At 38.1% G+C, this 16,135-nt stretch overlaps 1 protein-coding gene across 2 annotated transcripts in view; it reads left to right on the top strand.

The window, feature by feature from the left end:
• PAK3 (p21 (RAC1) activated kinase 3) overlaps window positions 1-16,135 on the top strand; it is a 215,845-nt gene that overhangs the window by 84,284 nt on the left and 115,426 nt on the right. Inside the window, exon 1 of one of the 2 annotated variants that reach the window (XM_063432152.1) lies at window positions 7,111-7,272. The exons of the other annotated variant lie outside the window; for it this stretch is intronic. The gene's annotated coding sequence lies outside the window, so the exon portion shown is untranslated. Of the gene's footprint in view, window positions 1-7,110; window positions 7,273-16,135 lie in introns of those variants that run through there. 2 annotated transcript variants of the gene reach the window in all.

Raw genomic sequence — 16,135 nt, forward strand, 5'->3', positions numbered from 1 at the left:
TATATCATTAGTGTTGTGATGATGTTAGTTTGGGAGCGCTGTGCAAGGTATGGTAACACCTTTTATGAGTGTTCACTGCCCCCCTATTGTTTAAACTGTGCTACGCCTCTGCATTGGGTGATCTTGCATGTCTTGTTACTTTGAATGTCAAGTGAACATATTTGTGTCAGAGATAAAGTAAAATATGTCATAATGTGCTTCACTTAAACACCTACACCTTTCAGTGCCAGCATTGTTAATGTCATCAAACTGTTTGTTCGTGTTCTTTGCAATATTGTTGTTTATTGTACATTAACCGTACAGTGTACATCTTCTGTCTAAGTATAAGAACCCTGGTCAAGGCTGCAGTAATATAGCCTCCTGCATGTTGCAGCATAAAATCCCATTATAAGGCAGCAGTTTACACTACTCAGAGCTTTGTTACAGGGAATACAGTGATTGAGAAATCTTGGATCATTTTTCATAGCCGACGTCCTATTGTCAACCACCAACTTGCCAGCAATTTTTCCAGTGAATTAATTTGAGGGTTGGTGTGCAGCGGGGATTATTCCATACTGCCGTGTGCACCTGTGCAAAATTAATATTTCCTGCAGGGCAATCAAATTGCTTTTCTAGGCGAGTCTTTATTTAGGAATAAAAATAGCTGAGGGCCTCTTCCTCACTCAGAGGAAAGTCATAAGATAACATGTTACATAATTAAATCCCAGAAATCTGTGTGGACAATGATATAGTGAAAATGGTTTGTCAACTGACAGACAGAGTGAGATTCCTGGATACAAAAGACAAACTGACATAGGGGTAGATTGATAGATAAACAGATTTCTCTAAAATAAGATATCATCTGTTTTTTTATTTTCTGATTAATATTTAATGTTTATTAATGATGTGTTATTGATTTATTTATTCAGTGATGGTACTTGTAATTTAGCCTTGCAATATCAATTCATAGATTCTATCCCTTAGCCTGTTGACCCTGATCCCAATTACAACCAATCACTCCTAATATGTAATCAGCCAGGACCTCTGACACACACTAGAATCTGTCTCAATGGTAGAGTCACCAGAAGGCATCTTCAAGGGCTACAGACACCATATTTTACAAGCCTTTGTTATTATGATTCCAGCCCTACATAGCATGTGTTGTTATAAGCTTTTTGCCTTGTAATGGAAATTAGGCCACATATTCTGTGTGAAACGTACCTGTGAATGTACTCTGCATCATATATTGAATTAGACCAGGCAGACCAATGACATTCAAACACTCTTAGAACAGGACACCCATCATGCTTAGTTCAAGTATTTCTAATCCAGCAGCAGATGGATGATCAAACTGTGATATTAGGATTTAGGTTTTAATCTTAGCTCAACTTTGGCTAGAAAAAAAGTCAGATTTTATTTAAATATCAAAAACATACTTATTAACTGAAAATACTTAACTTTTAAGTGCTGACAATATTTATATCTGAGGATATTACACAAATGTGAAAAAAAACTTTTAAAGGGACACTAAAGTGTCAAGAATACACAAGTGTGTATCTGACATTATAATTCTAATAGCGCTATTTAGGTGGCTGGCACCTGGATTTTACTCACCTTTTCCCAGCACCACCGGGTGTCCTTTCGGTTGGCTCTCCCTCAGCCTCCTTGACTGACATCATCAAACTTGATGATCTCAGCCAATGCAGTGCTTTCTCATGCTAAGCATTGGTCAGCTAATGTGCATGAATGGCAGCATTGTGACAAACCTGTATTCTTCTTTTGATAAACCTCAGACATAGTTGATAAATATGTTGCATTAGTGTGAACAATGGCATACGTTCAGAAATTACCACTTAGAGACACACACACACACACACACACACACACGCAAAAAAACCCTAACAAAAAAAAATGATTTAATATATTTAACCCAAAAAGGCACAATCTGTCTGCAATACTCTGTTAGATCTCCTCTTTTGTTCATTTTTAACCAAGGACCTTATTAACCATATCCACAATTCTCAGCAAGTTAGATAGGGACATGGTGGCTTTCCAAAACTAGCCATCAATAGCATGTTACCTTTTTTTTTTTTGTTGGGGGGGGGGGGGGGAGGTTAGTGATATAGCAGAGCTCTAGCACATCTAGTAAATGAGTAGACAAGGCTATCCTATTACAAAGCACTCACCTATACTAGCAATAACAGACTCTTACATTTCAAAGAGATGTGCTTATTAAAAAGCAGTTTACAAATTGTACTGAAACCATAGACTCCCAATGGAACCCCATGGAATGTGTTTTCCATCAACAATCTTCTAATAAGTGTTTGAATTGCCCAGTTTAACCCCTTAAGGACCAAACTTCTGGAATAAAAGGGAATCTTGACATGCCTCACACGTCATGTGTCCTTAAGGGGTTAAATAGAACATTATCTGGTATATTTTATAGGATGCATATCTAGCTCAGATTAGTTGTAATCACCGCCTTAAAAATAAAATAAAATAATTTGGGTTTCGCCAGGTTTTAAAGTGACACTCTTTATGCTTCCTGCAAAGGTTATGGTACACAGGTGTCTCACTATGCGCATTGCGCAACAATTTGCAAACCCCATTTCAATTTTCAGCCCATCTCCTCAAATATGTAACTAGAGGGTCCACTACTTCCTACTATCAATAAAATTATATGCGATCTCATCAGGAGGCTGTGCAACAAGGACTTCTGGTAGTTGACATTTTACTGTCAGCTTTCTACAGCCTGAGCGATATATGTTATTACCTCATTGTTACAGCACTAAGTTACTGATTGTTTCAATTTCTGGGCAGAGCTTATTGTAGAAGCCGAAATGTCTGTGATTTCACATGCAAGAAACTTATATTATATATTTGCTTCCCATAAATTTTTAATTAAACTTTTCTTAGCCAATCAGCGTCGCCCCTGTCCAGCAGGCACCTGCGCTTCCTGAAGCCGGATGCCGCCCTGGGGGGGGGGAGTGGACATCGCCGCTGGAGGCAACTTTGGTGTTAAACCGTTCGCAAACGGTTTAATCCCTTGAGGTAAGAGTGCCTCCAGGGGTCTCCTGGCACCATAAAAACTGAATTTTGATTAAGTTGTTTTGGTGCCTGGAGTGTCCCTTTAAACTTGTTTTGATGCCTATAGTATTCCTTTACACTGATGAAATTAACAATATGTGCATATATTTTAATGCTTTACTTATATTAGTAATCCCTAACCAAAATAGGTCCTTATGTGATCTTAGTGGGTCATTACCGAAGTAGATACATATTATATTTGATAAACCCGGTCCACAAATAAACTGCTTGCTGTAGCATCATTGTATTCCCCAATGCTATAAAGACCCCTTTGACAAGGTGTTATCACAGTGTTGAGGTGTTATTGGTGTTATTTGATACTCATACTGAAAAGATAGTCCAGCACTTCCTGATAACATGTCTCTGTGTGACAGTTTATTTCACCATCACCAAGAAACTTCATTCTGACATTTTTATTTACCTGGATTGAGTTTTCGAATTGTGTAAATCTAAGCACGACACAGTGCAGTTTTAAAATGGCAAGTATTCTCTTACATATCCTCATAAATATTAGCCAAAAAGTTATATGTAATCTGTTGTAAAAAAACACAGACCCCATGTAGTTTCTGCATGTTTAACCAAAGGCAATGAAAAAAAGTGTCTTGTTAAATCTCAGTCACTGTTGCAAATCATACTGAATGTCACAAAAAGCTAATAATGAGGATTGCATAGACACAGGAGGCATAGAACAGTGACGTTGCATTGCAGTAATATATAGGACAGTAATTGGCACTCCACAGTTATGTAGGGCAGTCAACGAGTAGAGTTCGTTGTTCATGCCATATCTGGTGAAATTACAGATATTGCATAAGGAAATAGTGGTAAAAGGCATATCGAAGGCCAGAGCTTAATAGTGGGAGGACGCACACTTTGAGTGCCCCAGACTCAGTACAGGTCACAGCTCGAGCTACAGAGCTAATGTTTGCATAAAAAATACCTACTTTACCACAGGATAGCCCCTCTGATGTCTCCCTCCACGCACAGTAAGATGGCAGAAACACTATATCCACCTGGACTCTCACATTGAGACAGAAACCAGGGGATGCAAGCAGGCAGATTCCCGGTGGTGCTGTCGCAACTTTCACACACCACCTCGGAATCAGCTCTCTGAAACTTACCCTGCGTCAGAGACGAAGATCTATGGCATGCTCCAAGACCTTGGGACAATCCTGATGGTTGATTTCAAAGCTGTCATGGCAGATCTCCATTGCAAACTCTAGGCCCTAGCAGATCGCAGTGACTGAGTGGAAGCCATCCTAGATGAAATGTGTGAAACACACAACGAAGTTGTGGACATGCTGACTTCAATTGCTGCTGAACATGCAAGGGTCAATCTCCAAATGCACAGATTCAGAAGATCACGTCTGCAGAAACAACATTAGGATGCGCAACGTACCAGAATCGGTCATAGCAGATGAGTTGCCACAGTACTTGTTGTCCACATTTAGAGCCATTTTGCCAGCTCTTCCTGAATCTGAGTGGCTCATAGACTAAGCACATCATCTCCCCAAGTCTTGGAATCTGGCAGGAGATGTCCCAAGAGATGTGGTGGTGCGGCTGCACTACTACACTGCACTGCAAATCTAAAATACTGTCTCCCTGTCCCTATCTCTTTTTCGCAAATCTCACATCCCTGAAACTCCATACACCCGATTTGCACCTTTGCAACCAAGTGAAGGCAGTTATCATCTATGTGAGAAGTCTTGTCGAAACATTTGGAAACAAGCTATGATTTGCTATGGTTCAGCTGGCACTTGACACCAGAACACCTAGCCCATATCTATCCTAACTCCTCAGATCTATATTAAACATGGACCACTAAAGGATCCTTAACCCTTCTGAGATTGCATATCCATCGGGACATTTTGGTCAGAAGGGCACTCTTTCATTAGCAAGATCATATCCATTCAGCTTCCTTAAAAACCCCAAATGCTTCCTGCTAGATATATTAGCTCTGAGAAGTCCAAGACAATCTTTAATCCTCCACATTCTCACTGCAGCCAAGAACTGTATAGCTAGACAATGCAAACCTCGTACTCCTCCAACTATACATCTAGTAATACAAACATTGAACACTTACGAGGAGATGGCTCACATAAACCTAAACACATTGTTGAAATTTAAGAAATTCTGGTCTGACTGGGATGTATTCTATGAGAACCAACACATTTATACCCCTTAAACCCCCAACAAGCTATTGAAGTTCCTATTACTGCTTTCCTTCTACCTCTACCACCCTTCTTTGGATTTGAACTCTTAATGTTTTTTTTTTATTATTTTTGATGCATACTGGCATATAGTACATAATAATATGAAAAAATGTTTATCAGCTATATATTTGCCATATGTGAGTTTTGAGTTCATTCTATTTCATTGTTGTACTTCTTGAAACAATTCTAATAAAGATTATACATTGAAAGAAAAGGTATATTGAAGGCAAAATGAGAATGTAGTACATGATTCAGACAATAAGATGATTTGTAAACCAAGGTGCAAGGAGGGAAAAGTGTGCGTACACCATAGTGGTAGGGGCAGATCCAGGCTTTATGAAGGACAAAATGACAAAATCTGACAAGGAAACTCAAAGATGGTATTAAGAGAAAGAAATTCAGATTCCAAAGTGTCTGAGTCAAGCAATAATCAAAAAGGGTCACGTAATAAGGAAAACATGCCAAAGAACAATGAGGAGGCAGGAATGGTATGAAGGCCTGAGGTTGATACAGTTTTGGGTACTAGGTAGACCGGGGTATAGGATGGCAGAACACCCCACCACTACTGACACGAGAACAGAGGGACATAGAACTGGATGACTGCATGCTGAGTCTTAATCCAGAGCTGAATAGTATCTTGCCCAGCACTGAAAGCAGTTCCCCAAATGTCCCGATTACAGCAGGACATTCTCAATTTTAGGGTTTTGGAAGTCCATCCTAGTTCACAACTAAATGCCAATATGCCCCAGCCTGCATACTGTAAGAGTACACAGCTGGAAACCATTATGTCCAGCACCAAATCCCATTTGAGTGCACAGCTGAATGCCATTATGGCCTGCCTTGTATACCATCCTAGCACCACATCCAAAAAAAGCTACAATGCCCAGTCCTGAATGCTATTCCAGTTCACCAGTGACACCCATTATGTACAACTGTGAATGCCATAATAGTGCAGAACGCAGAGCCATCACATCCAGCACTGAGCATCATCTTAATGCAGAGTGAAATGTCATTCAACAACAAATGCCATACTTACGCAGGGATTATTGGCAACATATCTATCATGGGAGACTATCCTAAATGTACGTATGTATACTGACATTTTCCTCTTTATAACAATGGTTTACTATATTATTATTATTATTATTATTATTTATAAAGCGCCAACAAATTCTGCAGCGCTGTACTATATGAAAATAGGTTAAAAGAACACTCCAAGCGCCATAACCACAACAACATGCTGTAGTGGTTATGGTTCCAGGAATGCCCTTGCACCCCCCAGTTTAAGCAGACAAACCATTTGGGTTTTAGTGGCGCTTAGAAAATTCTCTAAAGTCGATTTTTTTTTTTTTTGATCATTTTGTTTGTTTGTTATTTTAACTCATAACTCAGTTTAGCGAATAAGCTCCATTGTCATGCATGGGTTAATCATTTGGTTCACAAAAGAGAAAGCGGTTGAAGTAATGCAAGCCCTGTGAGTGAAGCAGTAAGAGGTCGTGCTGAAGAAGTGTCTTGTATTTTGCTAAAGGAGCTAGTGGGTTCACAATGGACACATGTATTTAGTTATGTCCTGCAGCTGCAGTGCAAGCTCCTAAAGGAATCACACTTTTGGCCACACACAGTGCAGCTTGCCTTAGTGTTACTGAAAGCATCACATTTATTTTAGCTCCCTCCCTCTCTGGCTCTAAAGGTTTCTCTGCACTTCCTGCTTTGAAACAAAAGATTTGCCTATCCCAGCCCTCCTATGCTATTAGTAGTAGTATTATCAGCCGCCTGGCGGCCAATCAGGGCTGGAGAAAGACGGTGACATCATGGGCTAGGGAACAGCAAGGAGGCAGCTGAAGCATCCAAGTCACTAATGTGAGCATTGGAGGTCAGAAGCTGGATAAATGATGGCAGCGGTTCTGCAGATGGACTGAGCCGGGGTTTCCCTTCCGTTAGGAATTGTCACTGTGAATGGGGCACAGCAGATGAAGCATGCCAGGGTCTGTGCCAGGTAATGCCTTTATTCCTACACTATCATGCTGCAGCCCATGCTGTCGTGGGTTCAACAGCGGCAGGGAATGGCCTGTGCTGGGCTATTCTTATTGGCGCAACCTGCAGAATTTTAGCTGGGGCTACATTCGAGCCATTTTCTCATGACAGCTTGGATTTAACCCTTTTGCTGCCAATCCTTGTGACAGTTCATTTGATATATTTATTTTATCAGTGTTAAGATTTTGTCGATGATCTTTTATATAGACTGTCACGCCTGCCTTCTGTGTCACTAGCTATCATTCTGTCTGCATCTGTTTCAGGCTGTGTTCTCTGTTCTCTGTTTAGTTGAATCCTCTTTTTGTTATGCGTGGTACAATGCCGTGAGTATTGGGTTTATAAAGTCAGTAGTAGATATTTCCATTCTATTTTGTTACTGAGTTCTGGATTAATTTGGCATTTTTTTTCCCCCTCTACTGCACTTGTACTAACTTCACCCGGGTCTATGTCGGTGACATTCGTAGAGACATTACTGCAAATGTGTTTAAATCTGAAGTGCAGATTTGGTTTCGCTGCCAGTGGACATGGTTTACTGGCCTTTGGCAGTCGAAGGGTTAAAACATAAAAAAAGGTGCAGGTTTGTCGTATGTTTATATTAGAATTATTACTTTGTGCTCGCTGACTGAAGCCAATCACCTGAGCTGTTTGCATTGTAATGCAAGAACATGCAGATGGCCAGAGATATTGGGTAATGGGAATCTCCTGTCCGAAAGAGCTTGCAGTCCGTCCGTGCCATCTGCCTAGAGACTCTCTGCAGTCCATGGGATAAATCCACTTTGCATATATTATTCTCTTTGCCTTTTGTGCATTCAGCGAAAACACCTGCTCTTTTAACTGGAAAACCCAGTAATGGGCCTCCATATGTATATCAGTCTTTGTCCAGGGTTAGACAGGGACTCATTTGTTAAGCTGTCAATATACAATAACCTCCCCTTTAATTCTATGTTATCAACCTGATGTAATAAAGCAATTTTTTTTTTAAATTTAAATTGGATAGTCAGGGCTATATAAGCCTCTGCAGATAGGAGATTCAATCCATTGTTTTATTATTATTTTATTTTCCCTGCTGATTTTATTCTGTATTTTGTATACATTGTTACAGATGAAACGTTTTTTTTCCTGGTTCATATATAAAATCATGCTGGCACTTCATTTAGTTCCACCCATCCTTGTGCTTTCTCCCTTCCCCCCTTAGTTACCCATATGTGCAGTTTTGCTTGAAGATCAATGGTCAGATTGGCTTAACCAATGCAATAAGACACACAACCAACAATGTATTGTATTTATTTAAAACATTAAAAAAAAGTGTGTTTGTTTTTTATTTAGTATTCAAAGTTATTTGTTTATTTCAGTGGGTTGCAAACCTTGTATTGTCTCTACCTAACAAATGTGAGCTGATTCATTTATCATGATGTAGCACTGCCCTTCATTTATATGTAAATATTTCATATCAAGTGGTAGCCTTTATAAATCAGCAGCCATCAGTTAAAAGTAGGACATTATTAATCCAATATTATTTCACATTTATATACTTTGTGTTAGGTAGAATTGTTACTAGCCTTGTAATGTGTATATGTAATAAGAGTGTTCTAAGTATCTAATAAAGATGTCTTTGGATCATAATGCAGGGGTGTCACATAGTCCACTTCACTTTACAGTTGTTGTTTGAATTAATATCCTATATCTATCTTTTTGGAGTAAAAGAGATTTGTGGGAGTTGGAGTCCAGTTAGATCTAGGAGAGATGCTTTTCCAGTTAACCTGTCATAAGGTGTTTCACCTCATAAAATCTCACGGATCAGACCACATATAAAATAATGAAGTATTGCAGTATCTTATAATCCCTTTTTATTGGGCTAACAGTAATTTGTAGTGACAAGCTTTCGGGAGTTCCTCACTTTATCAACACAGTGAAACTAAGATAGCTGTAATGCAGAATCTGAAGCAGCAGAAACCCATCCCAGGGTGTGTTAAATCTGTCATGGGTTGGAGAATTAAAAAACAACAAAAAAAAAAAACAACATACAATAGTTAAATGAAGAGAAAGCAAATTAAGGTGGGTGGAGGGGGGAGAAGTAACTGGTATAAACTAACACACAGCAAGCTTGTGTACTGCATATAAACCCATACATTGACATCATGGTTGGACCTCAATGAGAAGGAGCTAAGCACTCATAAAACTTCAGCAGTGTGCCAAGAAGCCCCAATCCACATTTAGTCCATTACCTTTAGAATAACATTTGTAATACCTGTGTACATTTACACAACTGGCCATTTAGTTATAATATACTATATCATATACTGTATTATCTTAAAGTATACCATATACTGTAATAATGATATGGTAAATCACATACTGTATACTAATATACCATACTGTATAATAATACATTATATCATAAACAGTGTCATCATGTAGTATACCATAGACTGTAATAATAATGTAGTATTTCACATACTGAATATTAATATAGTATATCATAAACCGTGTAATAATATAGTATACCATATACTGTAATACTAATAGTATAACATATACTGTAATAGTAATATAGCATATCATATACTGTATAATATAGTATACCATATACTGTAATACTAATATAGTATATCACATACTGTATACTAATATACCATATCACATACTGAATATTAATATAGCATATCATAAACCGTTTAATAATAATGTAGTATATCACATACTGTATACTAATATACCATATCACATACTGTATAATAATATAGTATCTCATAAAGTGTCATCATGTAGTATAGCATATACTGTAATAGTAATATAGCATATCATATACTGTAATAATAATATAGTATATAATGTAATAATAATATAGTATAGCAAATACTGTAATAGTAATATAGCATATCATATACTGTATAATCTAGTATACCATATACTGTAATAATAATATAGTATAGCATACATTGTAACAGTAATATAGAATATCATATACTGTATAATATAGTATACCATATACTGTAATAATAATATAGTATAGCATACACTGTAACAGTAATATAGAATATCATATACGGTACTCTATAATAATATAGTATATAATGTACTGTACAATACTATATGTAATCATATACTGTATATGCATAAATTAATTGTAACATAAAGTTCCATAACAGATTCATTGTTATGCTAAGTATATCAAGGTACACTGAGCTCAAATGTCTCAAATGGCAATCAAGAATGTCTGTGTGGACTGATCATCTTATCAAACTTGTTAAGGAAACTGATAAAGTGAAAGACAAACAATCTTTCTAAGATTACGTTCTTATTGATTCTTTCCTTCATATGTAGAACTAGTTAGTTAAATTGCTGTATATGTGAACCTTAGTCTTTGTCTTATGTTTACATCCAGCGTTGATTTTATTGTAAATGTGTTACTATCGGTTTATGCGTTGAACCCTGCTGATATGATAAAGAACAGATAACGTCAGGACTGCACTGGACAAAATAAAGACTGTAGATTTAGGTCTAAACGCATTAAAGTCACGTGTTTCTCATTAAATCACTAATATAATCTCTGAATTGCTGTTTACAGTTTTTGGGTGTTTTCAGAGTAAATAGATATTTATGGTCAGTCCAGGCTGGATTTGTTTTTATATATTATAATAAAATGGAAAAAAAAGGTCCCAATTTTCATTATTTTCACAGTGAGATGCCTTCAGAGTGATTGTGCCTCAAATTGTGTAAATCATATACATGTTAGGTGTGTTGCATCAACTGTACATGCATGTAATGTCATGTTGCTCACACGCTTGCTCTTATTGACTCCATCATCTGTACTCCTAGAAGCAAATCTAGTAAATCTATGCTTCATACCTCTAATAGTGTGCTTACTGTCACAATAGAGTACTGAAGGATGAGCTGGCATGCTTTTCCTAGACTATTTTAACTTTTAAACACTTTCACAAAGCATTTTAAAGAGAAACTTGAAGCACCATGACAACTTCAGTGATTCGAAGTGGTCCTAGTTCCTGGAGTCTGAATGTACAGTGTTTCGCTGCACATCCATATAAAGACCCCATAACTGACGGATATGTAACTCCACCTCCCACAGAGTTATACGGGTGTCTTCAGATTTCAGGATGCCAAATCTGTGCAATTTACGTTGCCAATATCAGCCATTGGCTGAGAGCTGTCAGCTGATGGTCTTTGCCAATGAATGTTGGCCACTGTGACTTCCGGGTTCTGCAGCTCCGCAGAAGCTAGAAGCGTGCCACTTGCCCACCAGGGAGCATCAAATCCCGGTGTAGATCCAGGTAAGGGGCAAACCATTGCAAAATGGTGTGCCCCATTACCGGGGAACCAGCCAGGACACTCCTGGTACCATAGCCAGTACGATAATGGTTATGATGCTAAGAGTAACCCTTTAGGCAGGCTGGGTTATACTACTATAAGCTTTACTGTATGTGAGAGGTGTCCAGGTGTGGGGAGTGCTGCTATAAAGTTCGTTATTATATCTTGCCCATGTGTGGTACTATTAAATATAAACAGCGCCTGAATATGCTATGGGATTCTATGCAGAATAAATCTTGATGTCATAACTTGTGGTGGAGAAATATTGACCATATCCTGTTGAGAAATTATTTTTAGTTAAGTTGTTTCCACCAGAAATTTTGCTTTGTAGCTACAATACCACAGTCTCCTGTGGGAGCTTGAAAACTGCTATTTCAATATGCTGATGCATTATTCATATTATTGATGTTGACTATTTTCCAATATAAACCTTCAATTTCATATAGGTAAACTTTGGACTTTTTGTGTTACGTAGCAAATCCTGTGACTGGACTCTTCTTAAATCTTCTCCCAGTTCTTGTTAATGGTTTGCGAAAGATAGGCCGCTGTAAATAGGCCACAATAGCTGAGTGTGCCATAGTTGCATTTGTTTTGATCTGTCCACTTTTAGTCCTTTAAGGCTCTTGTATACCTATGGTTTCAGTGTGAAACTTAAGCTGGGAGAGAAAGATGCAATTTATTGATCATATAATAAGAATAAGAGAAATACCAAAATCTCAACGTAATGGCAACTAGTTATTATATTTACTGTGTACGGATTCCATTAATTGTGCTAATTTACACATAAACTAAATTACTATACCAAACTATACATTTTAATCAGCAGGTAGCATCAAGTTATCTTTTTATTTATAAGACAGAGGATGATGAGTTTTATTTTTAGAGAAGCAATAATTGATTGCTACATGCTACAATGCAGAATTAAACGTGTTCATTTTATAGCTCCCCGTGATGAACATTTCCCTGCCTTCAAATAACTTACTATTTCTATATATGTTAGTAACCGTGAAGCAAACTAATTGTTAGATCAGCTGTTAGTCAGTAATGCTTTAATGTCACGGTCAATAGATGCCACAATCAGATCTCAGGATCAGCCAATAAAGACCTGCTTGAGTGCAGGTGAACATACACATGGCTGTCACCCTTAGGTCACTTCATCAGGTGGCTTAGTAACTTCATGAATTCTGAGACAGATCACAGATGTTCATTAAGAATGTAAATATCTCAGGTTTATTCAAGACCATTATTAAAATTAAACAATTAGTATATATATATATAATGTTGGTTTCCATAGTGATGGTAATTTTTTTGTCCTTGATCAATCTCTCTCTATTTTTGTTTATGTCCTACTAGGATGCCGTGCTGAAAAGTGTATTGTACACCTGCACAAAAAAAACTGGCATATGGTAGACAGGACGGCCAGTTACCTGACTAGTTTTTAAGACAGGTGCAGTTTAACACCCCTGCTCCAATTTGTGCTTCTTACTTTACCAGACTTCGATTTCTCAGTGGTTCTCAGTGCTCTAGATAGAATACTGCTCAGTAATTCTCAATACTGTTGGTAGTGTTCAGTTCTCTCAGTAATTCTGTTTAGTTATTCCCAGTACTCTCGAAGATTCTGCTCGAAATTCTTTATAACTCTTTCTAATTCTCCTCAGTAACTCTCAATGTTCAGTAATTCCGCTCCGTAATCTCAGGAATTCTGTCACTTGCACTTGTGTGAACCAGCGTGTACTCACTGTACACTCTGCGGGCTGTCACTAAACCCCCTATCTGAGTGGTAGAGTTAATGATATCTCTTTATAGAACTACAGTCTGTTTCATACCTGCCCACTCTTCTGGATTTCCTGGTACTGGCAAAGTTCCAGAATCCTGCTGTCTCAATAATTGCCTACGGTTTTAACTCTGGGATTTTATCCCTATATACTATATATGATGTGCTTATCATTGAAAGGTTAATAGACTGGGCTCTTCCCAATAATGTATTCTAAGGTACACATTTATCATTCACTGATAACATTTTACTTTTGGCTTTTACTCTGATAATTTCTGCTGAGCTACAAAAACGTAGCTTTAGATCTGCGTTGCATAGTCCTCTTTTGGCTACATCCTATACAGCTATGTGAATGCATAGTGATGTAGCAGCACATTGGATATATATTGCAGATGCTGTCAGCTATCAGGAGTGAGCCGACTGCTATGTCAGTGCTTTGCAGACTGCCACTAATCTCAGTTATGGGGCAATTAAGATCAATGCAGTCTGCCACAAAGCCCAGTGTTGGGTAATTCATGGCATCGCTGTTTGTGGCTCACCGATCAATAATTTATTATAGAATGTTAATGGTTACAAATGAAAAGTGTTTTTAATTCTAAATAAAACTTTGCATTTGTTCCGTGTAAGAAACAGGATGTAAAACCTCCAGGCAGTGCAATGTTCTATTTTTCACACGGGTCCAATTTTTTCTAAGAGACAGTGACTTCTCCCTTTCCATGGTAGAAGGAAGGGCTGAGGTTGCTATGGAGGGGTGGAGGGGGGTGGGGACTCTTCCTCAGAAGTCTCCCCAAGACAAAGCATAATTTTGTCTAAATCAGGTCTAGCAGAGATTTATGGAAATGTAACAGCTGGAGAGGCGATTACTACTGTTCTAAAGGCGACTTCTCCCAGAAATAGAAAAGTCTGCGCTTTGTTCAAAAAGCAGAAAATTATTTTCATTTTTAAACACTAGTAACATAGATTATCTGCTGAGCCGCGGTCATCCTGCTCGGTGGTGACATGGTGACAGAGTGATCATTCACCTGCCGTGGAGATTTGACACTAAAGTCATTATGTAAAGATTGCTACTATCTGATTCCATAGTGTTATGGGTGTATTGTTACCACCTGCTTTGCAGTCTGCCAGTAAACTCACTAATTAGTGATTGATCTGTAACTTGCAGTAACATCTGTCACTAGATTTGCTACTGCTGAGCAAAAAAAGAAAATATCTGTCACTTGACTTGGTGTCTGTATCATGGCCCATTTGGGGGAGGGTCTGAGGGGGTCTGTCACTTCCAACTGAGACTATTATTTTCTTCTTACTGATTTGATGGGGTATTTACATGCTCACATTTACACTCCAGTCTGCTACTTAATTTAGTGGAGGTGAACAAAGCACTTGCAACTGAGTGATCTCTAGAGACTGGTTTCTATAGTATACTAGATACAAATGCACTTATATATGTCAGAGATACACAGTATCAAATGGCTACGAGGACAAGTATTGGGGTAGAACATTCTAAACATTCTATCTGCACATTCAGTAGTTCCTATTTTGAACATTTTACATGCGCATTGCTTTTCAAGAGGAACTTCTCTGGAATTTACAGCATGGAGTAAAACCTTGAAAGTCACTCATAACTTGGGTTAACTTATTTTTTTTCATGAGATGCATCATTTTCTTTTAAATTTATAGTCAAGATTTAGCAAATGACACCATAATGTAGTTCAGCCCAGGCAAAGCCAACCAAACATGGCAAATAAAGAAAATAAATAGAAATGTTGTTTAATTTCTCCTCTTATATGGATGCTTTCTAGATACTGACTGTCATGTGCAAAGGGCAGTGTTTATAAGAATGATTGACAGGGACCTAAGATGGAGGTACACAGATCCATGATAACAAGGTGTAGATTTTTGCATTTAATTTTATTTTTCACACCTCACAAATGATTGATTCTTGAATTTAAGGATACAAAAGCATAATATTAAAGGAACACTATAGGGTCAGGAACGCAAACATGTATTCCTGACTCTATAGTGTTAAAACCACCATCTAGCCCCCCTGGTCCCCTCTTGCCTCCCTAAATATAGTAAAATCTTACTTGTATTCAAGTCAGTAGCTGCGGGCTCTGCCCCTGTCTGCCTCTGAAACTGCCTGTGTCTGCTGACATCATCAGAAGTGGTGGTCTGAGCCAATCACAGTGCTTCCCCTTAGGATTGGCTGAGACTGTCAAGTAGGCAGATCAGGGGCATAGCCAACACAAGTCATTGAATCAATGCATCTCTGTGAGGAAAGTTCAGTGTCTGCATGCAGAGGGTGGAGACACTGAATAGCAGTGCTGCTCACTGTGCAGCACTGCCCCAGAAAGTACCTCTAGCAGCCATCTGAGGAGTTATCACTAGGCTGTAATGTAAACACTGCATTTTCTCTGAAAATACAGAGTTTACAGCAAAAAGCCTGAAGGTAATGATTCTACTCACCAGAACAAATACAATAATAAGCTGAAGTTGTTCTGGAGGCTAAAGTGAGAATTCCCCTTACATTTTAAAATGTATAAAAATGTTGCAAGAAAAAAAAAATAGGTAAAAACCCATTACCCAAAGTAAACCAGCACTAGTGCAAAAAATGTGGTGTTCACAATATACAATGGTTGAGCTCAGATTGTGCTGCAAAGTATGAAAATTTCCTTGAAATAAAAATGGACTTGTTTACCCCCAGTTCAAGGGATCTTGCATTCTGCCT

Source organism: Pelobates fuscus, chromosome 9 (assembly GCF_036172605.1).
Source record: "Pelobates fuscus isolate aPelFus1 chromosome 9, aPelFus1.pri, whole genome shotgun sequence".
Taxonomy (NCBI): Eukaryota; Metazoa; Chordata; class Amphibia; order Anura; family Pelobatidae; genus Pelobates; species Pelobates fuscus.